Source organism: Natator depressus, chromosome 12, assembly GCF_965152275.1.
Source record: "Natator depressus isolate rNatDep1 chromosome 12, rNatDep2.hap1, whole genome shotgun sequence".
NCBI lineage: Eukaryota > Metazoa > Chordata > Testudines > Cheloniidae > Natator > Natator depressus.
The window spans coordinates 7,610,304-7,618,870 of NC_134245.1; positions in this window are offsets into that span (position 1 = coordinate 7,610,304).

Consider the following 8,567-nt stretch of genomic DNA (forward strand, 5'->3'; position numbering starts at 1 on the left):
CCAGGCAGAGTTCAGGGCTCTCTGTGTGTGTGGGAGGGGTGGGGGGCATGGGGACCCAGGTGGAGCCTCCAGGGCCAAGGTGAAAGCAGTGATCCTTTACAGACGCGGAAATGGGACACCCATTTTATGGTTTCCGTACTGAGGACAGGAGGTGCCCCATGAGGCTGCAGGATGGAGGTACCGATGGTTTAGCAACAGAAGGAGCAGCTGTCTGCAGGACATCAGGCCACAGGGGAGGAGAGGGGTGGCCTGATCCTGATGGTCAGGAGCTTGAGGCAGAGCTGGAGACACTGCATGCAGAGACCTCGAAACCCTGGAGAAGATGAAACTCTATAGACTGACCGAGACGAAGACTGGCGTTAAGGAGCGTGGGGAACTTGGGGAATATGGCTACATGTGACTCTATGGAGTCTGTTCTGGGTTGCAGGGAGAGCAGCCCAGAGGGGGCCTCACGAGTAAGGGAAAAGGCAGGTTTTTCTGAAGGGGGGGTATGTCAGTCGGTGGCTGGCACCTGGAACTGAAGTAGGTCCTGCACTCCTGTTGGGTAAATGAAGGGGGCAAGGCAGCACCTGGGGCTATCAGGGGCAGAGGGCATTCCCGAGAGGGAGGGGCTGTGAGGAGGAACTGGTTGAGGGAGACTGGGGTAGGAAAGGGGTGGAAGCATCTGCCTGAGTCCCCGGAGATGCAGAAAGTGAGCTGAGAAACTGTCTTGATTCGTTCCAATTTGGGACTAAACTGCATCAGAGCCTTGGTTTGGCAGTGAGCCCTTGGCAAGCTGGGGAGAAGCCCGGCCGTGCGACGGTTCCCATTGCGTCCTCTGGAAGGGGTCTCCTGTAGCCCTAGGCTGTGACAGACGCTGCCTTCAATCCGATCTCCCCTCCCCTGCCGGGGTCTCCCTCACTCTCTCACTCTCTCCACTCATGTGTCTCTGCCCGATGGCTCCCTGAGCTGAACCAGCCCTGGGGGACTATTATTTCCTGCTAGGGTGCTCAGGAAGCGGTGGCTCCACCTTGCCGATGGAAGAGCTGCTTTGGGGTCATTGACCACCCCTTTCAGAGCTGCTCATCAGTGGCTTGGCCAGAGGGGCTCTTATGACCACAGCAGCAGGGCAGAGCACTTGGATGTGGCAGACCAAAGGCCTTGCCCTGGCCCCTTGGGGCATCCTGGGAGAGGAACGTGGTAACAGTGCCGCTGCGCTTCCTGCTTTCCCCTCGACCAGTGCACCCGGCCATTTCCCCTCTCTATCCCTCGGGGGCCATGGACACGGCTGTTCCCTCTCTGGGATGGCAGGCTGGTCTCCCCTGTGCTGGGGCTCTGCTGGGGTGGAAGAGCGACATGGGGGGCCATTCTGGTTCTGATGGGGAGGAGCAGTGCACCAGGGAGGGACTCTGCTCTGCTGTGTGGTTGGGAGCAGGGGCCTGGCAGAGGGGCACAGGATGGGTTTATAGAAAATGCAAAAAACGAAGGGAGGCAAGATCTCTCGAATGGATTTTATTGTCAGTTTCTTAATGGCCCAAAGGGCTGGTCCCTGCTCCATGCCCCAGAGGAAGGCGAAAAACCTCCAGGGTCTCTGGCCAATCTACCCTGGAGGAAAATTCCTTCCTGACCCCAAACATGGCGATCAGTTTCACCCTGTGCATGCGAGCCAGGACCACAGTGGGGAAAGAACCCACTTGGCACTATGGTTACACACCCTGTCCCAAACCCCTCCAGGGTATTGTCTGTGTCCCAGTACTAACCAGTGGCCAGTTCTTTCTTCTTTGCTTCCATCCCAGCAGATGGGACCAGCTGCTCCCCTTAGCCCAAGAGGTGACCCCAGGCAACTTTTGAACATTATTTTTGAATACTCACCACACTAGCTGTGTTTCCTACATCTGAAAGTCTAACCAAAGCCACTGACAAGCAGGTTCATCATCTCCTCATAAAGATGAATCCCCTGAGGTCTGCCATACCCCTGAGCTCCTCTCAGATCCTGAGATGTGTGATCAGCTGTAACAAACTCCTTGACACAACTTAAGTTAGTAATTTTGTAGAGTTGATTATATGCTCATTTGGTAGACTTACCAAATGCTTCTTACCTCTCCTCAGAGCCAATTCTGTTGCTTTATTGAATGAAGGGTCTTTTTCATGGTCTCATATCTTATGAGATCCAATTGTCCTTTCAGGTGTTGGATCTGTTCAGCTCCATTCCTATTCCTTTGTGCTCAAATCCTGAGCGTCTGTAACTCCTCTCCTGAAAAGACAAATCAGCTTTACAAACCAGTTCCTGCAGAGCACAGCTGTGGCTGCAGAGATCAGCATTTGACAGGTAACATGTTTGCTTATTATCAGATTTACAGGCCCATAAATATACATGATGTGTCATGATGTGCTCCATTTGGCAATAAGGGAATCCTAAGCGCTCACTTCTGTCAGTGATGGTATCCTGCATTGTGGGTTTATAACGTGATGGTGATAAGGGATTGTCTTCCCATTCTAGTCAAGGAAGGCAACTTTTTTCCCTCTCTGCCGGTCTGGGAACATGTGTTCCTGTATTCTTCAGTAACATGACTGCTTATAGTCCTCAATCCCTGGGAGATCAGATCAGCTGCATTTCTTTCACCTGAAGGGAAACCAGATCCATTAATTTCTCCATTATGAGGTGAGTTCCTTACCTCTTGGCAGCAGTGATGAGTTTCACTGGTTTCCTTCCTGTAGATATCTCAGATCTTCTCGGAACTTCCTGAAGTTTTCCACCCTCAAAGTTCAAATGAGCTGCGTTTCTCTCATCTGAAAGTATAACAGGATCTATTCATTTCCACTTGCATGTTAAAGAAATGTGCTTTTTTCCTTCCCAACTGTCATGCCTCGTTCAGCTAGTTGCATTTGCATTAATCCCTACAAGAGCACAACAGCCCCCTGGTCGTCTTCCCTCTGGAGATGTGCGACGTGTGACCTATTTATTTGGTCTGTAAGTGTTGCTTTAGCATTTGACAACCAAGGAAACGTCAGTGCTTACCTCCATGTCTGTGTTCTGCTGACTTGCTTCGTATTCAGATTTGCAACTAGCTGATCTATTTGAAGTGACTGTTTTCTGTTTGTTGTTCCTGAAATAACAGCGTCTTCTCATTGGAGTCCTCCATGGATTGAGCAGCTGGCAAGTCCATGTTGCTTTGTCTTGCCTCTGCTTTTCACACTCTCCCCATGACAAGTCAGGTCCACCACAGTTCTTCTCCCTGAAAGGAAACTCCACACCACTTGATATACACATGGATGTTTGGAGACTGGTATCGCTTACCTCCTTGCCCGGGACAGCCACTTACCCTCACTTCTCCCTGGTAGGAATGGCCACCTGGTCTGTTCACATCTCCAATTAGCAAAACCTGACAATTATTTATTATTATTCATTACCAGTTATGAAGAGTCATCAATAGAAACGGTTCCTTAGCATCCAGATTGTTAGGCTTCTACAGACTTTTCCGTGCTCACCTACATGTCAGTGATATTCCACCACAAGGCTTTGATTCTTAGATGTACAGCCAGCTACACTGGTTACAACTTGAAGCATATAATGGGCTGCTTTCCTCTTTCTGAGCTAGAAGTAAAAGATGCTTTTCTTCCCCTTGGCCAGGTATGGTTACCTGTCTATTAAATTCAGCAACCTCTTGTCGTCTCTCCTCCCCCCTTAATGATCAGACCTTCATTCACCTGAAAATAGAAATAGAGCCATTTATTCCTGCCCCTGTGCTGAGAGGAGGTGCATTCCTTACCTCTTGATAGAAATGATCAATTCCACTGACTTCTTCTTCACATTTGATAAATAAGCAACAATGATCAATTCTGCACAAAGAGAATCAGCTGGACAACTCATCTCTGCAAATGTAAGAGCAGCTGAAATGCTCATCCTCACACTCTGTTTAGTTGTACTTTTTCTGTGATACATCCTTGTCGGAACGGAAGGGGAAAGGAGCAGATGTCATGATCATCTGTTAGAATTACCAACTTTCCTTACCTCTGAACAGGTAACTCCCACTTTTTTATTGCTTTATTCAGGACAGCAACTTCTTGTGCTCTTTCGAGAGGTGACGATTTCATCTGTTACATTTCTTCCACCTGAAAGTATGACCAGAACCATTGACTGTTTGTTTGGGCAATGGCGTATTGTATCTCTTACCTCCTTAAAAGGATGGATCTGCTAATTCCTTCCTGTATCCTACAGCCATCTGTCACCCTTGCCTCTCAAAATATGACCTGCTGCAAAGATCAATGTTTGACAGATTATTTTTGTCAGGCAACAAATGTAAATGATTTGTCACTGGATTCGTTTTGTAACGGTGAGTATAAATGCACACCTTCTGTGGGATGAATGGCTGTCTTCGTTTATACTTTTTCTCTCCTTACAGTCAGCTGTTTTCTTACCAGTGTAGTAGGTATAAGTGGCTTCCTTAGGCACGTTCCCTTCTTTAGCAATGGAAGCAGTTTGGTCCGAGAAGTTCCTACTCCATCACCCTGGTCCCTGTACTCAGACACACAGGCAGCAGCCATGTGCTCTGGGCGACGTCCTGGTGTGAAATGCTGCAGCCCCTGGTGGCCGACCCAACAATCACTGCATCACAACAGTCGCAGGTCATTGTCACCACCTCCTCGTCTGGGCAAAGTGACCTGGTCCACATCCCACCAGGGGAGCTGTAGGGGGAAGGCTCTGGCTGGCTCTGAACTCTCAAATGAGTCAAATTACACTTTAGATCTAGAATCACCAGCTGGGGCTCTGTCTGTGACAGTGAGTTTCAGGGTCAAGAGTTTCCCTGTGACTTGGATGGAGTGGGACTTACGCAGCCCTCACCTATGAAAGCTTACGTCATAGTTCCCTTCCCCTGCCTGTCTCCACCTCTGGGTTTGTCTCGGTCACCACCCCTACGGTGGAATGTTCCACTTCCATCACAGTGGGCCAATTCTGAGCAGTGCTGAGTTCCTGCATCTCCCTCGGGAACCAGTGGGAGCTGCAGGTGATCAGCCCCTCTCAGGACTAACCCCGTTGGCTGCATTTCATGGCACCGTGCTGTGCCCTCCATCTTGTGGTCTAGGCCGATCGCTGCAGACCCACCAGGGGACTGACAGCCAGCACCTTCTGTACTGGGGAATCCAGGCAGGGGTTTCAGTGTTAGCTGGAGATGGGCTGATACCAGACCCATCACTCCAGCCTTCCATGATCAGGTGTCCTTTAACAGAGCCCCCAGCATTGTTGGCTGTGTGGGCCCATACGTTGTCCTGGCTCTGGCCAGGTAGCTGGCCCAGCAGACCTCAGTCAAACTGCCCAAAAGACCACAGACTCGTTCAAAGCTGGCTAAGCGCCTTTGCCACCGTTCTCAACAAAGCACTTGTACTCGCACCCCATAGACTCTGCGTGGACACTGGGACACGGACGCCCATGAGAATGGACCAGCTCAGTCAGCAGTGGGACTTTCCAATGCCCCCTTGGCCAGATGTTCCTTCCGTGACCCCTCTTTTATACACTGATACAGACAAGTTGTGTATTACCCCTCTCACATGGTTAGGTACCATCCTCTAGCTGTGGGTTTGAACCCTAGGAGGGGTCAGTGTGTCCCTGTATCATCTTTGGGGAGTGACTCTCTCCTGAAGCGGGGGAAGGGAGTGCTGACACAGCCCATGCAGCAGGGGAGCTGCAGCCACAAGCAGGCTGTGGAGGGGAGACCCTGGAGGACTCGGCAGCACAAATGACATTTGTAGCCAGGGCTGGTGGTGCCCCTTGTGGGGGGAGAGGCAGAGAAGTGATGGGCTTTCCCTATGCTAATTCAGGAAGGAGCAGTGACGGCCCAGTAAAAAGGGCACTAGGCTGAATTTCCCAAAATCATTTCTCTGAAAAACCAGCTCTGTCCTGTCTCCAGAGGACACTGCTTCATACTTTTGAAGTTTTAGGGTTCATGAAAAGGGGTTCCCTGACCCAGGCAGAGCTCAGGGCTCTCTGTGTGTGTGCGAGGGGTGTGGGGCACGGGGACCCAGGTGGAGCCTCCATGGCCAAGGTGAAAGCAGTGATCCTTTGCAGACGCGGAAATGGGACACCCATTTTATGGTTTCCGTACTGAGGACAGGAGATGCCCCAGGAGGACTGGAGCTGCAGGATGGAGGTATCGATGGTTCAGCAACAGAAGGAGCAGCTGTCTGCAGGACTTCAGGCCATGGGGGAGGAGAGGGGTGGCCTGATCCTGATGGTCAGGAGCTTGAGGCAGAGCTGGAGACACTGCATGCAGAGACCTCGAAACCCTGGAGAAGATGAAACTCTATAGACTGACCGAGACGAAGACTGGCGTTAAGGAGCGAGGGGAACTTGGGGAATATGGCTACATGTGACTCTCGATGGAGTCTGTTCTGGCCTGGGGGGAGAGCAGCCCAGAGGAGGACTCACAAGTAAGGGAAAAGGCAGGTTTTCCTGAAGGGGGGTATGTCAGTCGGTGGCTGGCACCTGGAACTGAAGTAGGTCCTGCACCCTGTTGAGCCAATGAAGGGGGCAAGGCAGCACCTGGGGCTATCAGGGGCAGAGGGCATTCCCGAGAGGGAGGGGCTGTGAGGAGGAACTGGTTGAGGGAGACTGGGGTAGGAAAGGGGAGGAAGCATCTGCCAGAGTCCCCGGAGATGCAGAAAGTGAGCTGAGAAACTGTCTTGATTCGTTCCACTTTGGGACTAAACTGCATCAGAGCCTTGGTTTGGCAGTGAGCCCTTGGCAAGCTGGGGAGAAGCCGGGCCGTGCGACGGTTCCCATTGCATCCTTTGGAAGGAGTCTCCTGTAGCCCTAGGCTGTGACAGACACTGCCTTCAATCCGATCTCCCCTCCCCTGCCGGGGTCTCCATCACTCTCCCCACTCATGTGCCTCTGTCCCTGGCCACATGCTGAGCTCCTGCATCTCCCTCTGTGTCCAGCCTCTGTGTCTGCCCTGTGCCTTTGTGCCCTCAGCCCCTCTCTGCTTTGTGTCTTGGGGTGTTTGACCCTGGCTAACGCTTGGGGCTCCAGTGTGTGTGGCAGCCTGATGCACAGTTAAGCTCTGCCCTTCTCCATGAAGGGAGGGAGCAGCTCTTTGTGTTGTCGGTGGGGCTGTGATCACCAACGTGCAGAATGTGTCACATGTTGGGCTCTGGGATTTTAACTCTTGGGTTTATTGCCCTGCAGCCAGCTCCTCCTAGGCAGGGCGTGTACAGACCGTGGTGCCGTGTTAAGGCCAGGCTGAGACAGGCCAGAACCATCACTCCACCACTCCATGATCTCTGGGGGGTTACAATAAAATAAAACCCTGATCTGACCTTCTTCCCCTCACCCTGGGTTTGGGTTCATTTTGCCAAATAGAAGCTGAAAACCAAGACCACGGCCTGCCCCCATTTTGCTCTTCTCTACTGTTAGGTCCCCTCCTGCACTGCAGTTTGTGAGCCACGCCTACAATTCCCATGGTATCTTAGCACAGGATATCGCATTCTCCCCCCAACCGCCTTCCCAAGGTACGAGTCACTCCTATTGACTTCACCTTGGAGACGCTGTCTCCCTGCAGGGAGAATCGGGCCCCAATGGCTTCCAGGAGACGGGTTTATAGAGGTTTCAGGCCCCACAACAACGTTTTGGGCATTGCCCTGTGGTTTGGGCTCAGCGTGGGGCTGCGAAGCTGATTGCGGGGGCAGGACGTGGACGCAGGGGGGGTGATGGGCAGGCAGCAGGAACTGGAGGTTAAACAGAAGTGCACAACTGAAGTAACGTGTTGCTGGCCCCTCTCCCTTTTCCATCCCCGCCAGCCGTGTGCTACTAATACTAACTGACCCTGTCCCGTGTCCCCGGGTCGTGCTCCCAGTCCCCCTGGGGCAGATGATGGAGTTCTGATTTCCCAGAATGCCTGCAAGGAGATCTACAGACCCCACGCTGGGCAATACAGGGGGAATGAGCTCATGTGGGCCAACCCAGCACTGCCCTGAGAGGTGCCAGACTTGGAGCGGGGGCGAAAGGAGAAGACAGCACAGCTGGAGCAGACTGCAGAGGAAAGAGGCTTCCAGCCCCCAGATCCGGGGAAAGGGCTGGCTGAAGGCAAGAGCTTCGTGGATACCTCATGGTTCCCTGAGCTGAACCAGCCCTGGGGGAGAATTATTTGCTGCTAGCCTATGAGCCCAGTTAGGGTGCTCAGGAAGCGGTGGCACCACCTAGCCGATGGAAGAGCTGCTTTGGGGTCATTTACCACCCCTTTCAGAGCCGCTCCTCAGTGGCTTGGCCAGAGAGGCTCTTATGACCACAGCAGCGGGGCAGAGCGTTTGGATGTGGCCGACCAAAGGCCTTATCCCTGGCCCCTCGGGGCATCCTGGGAGAGGAACGTGGTAACAGTGCCGCTGCGCTTCCTGCTTTCCCCTCGACCGGTGCACCCGGCCATTTCCCCTCCCCATCCCTTGGGGGCCATGCACACGGCTGTGCCCTCTCTGGGATGGCAGGCTGGTCTCCCCTGTGCTGGGACCCTGCTGGGGTGAAAGAGTGACATGGGGCTGGGCCAGGCTGGCTCTGAGGGGGAGGAGCAGTGCACCAGGGAGGGACTCTGCCCTGCTGC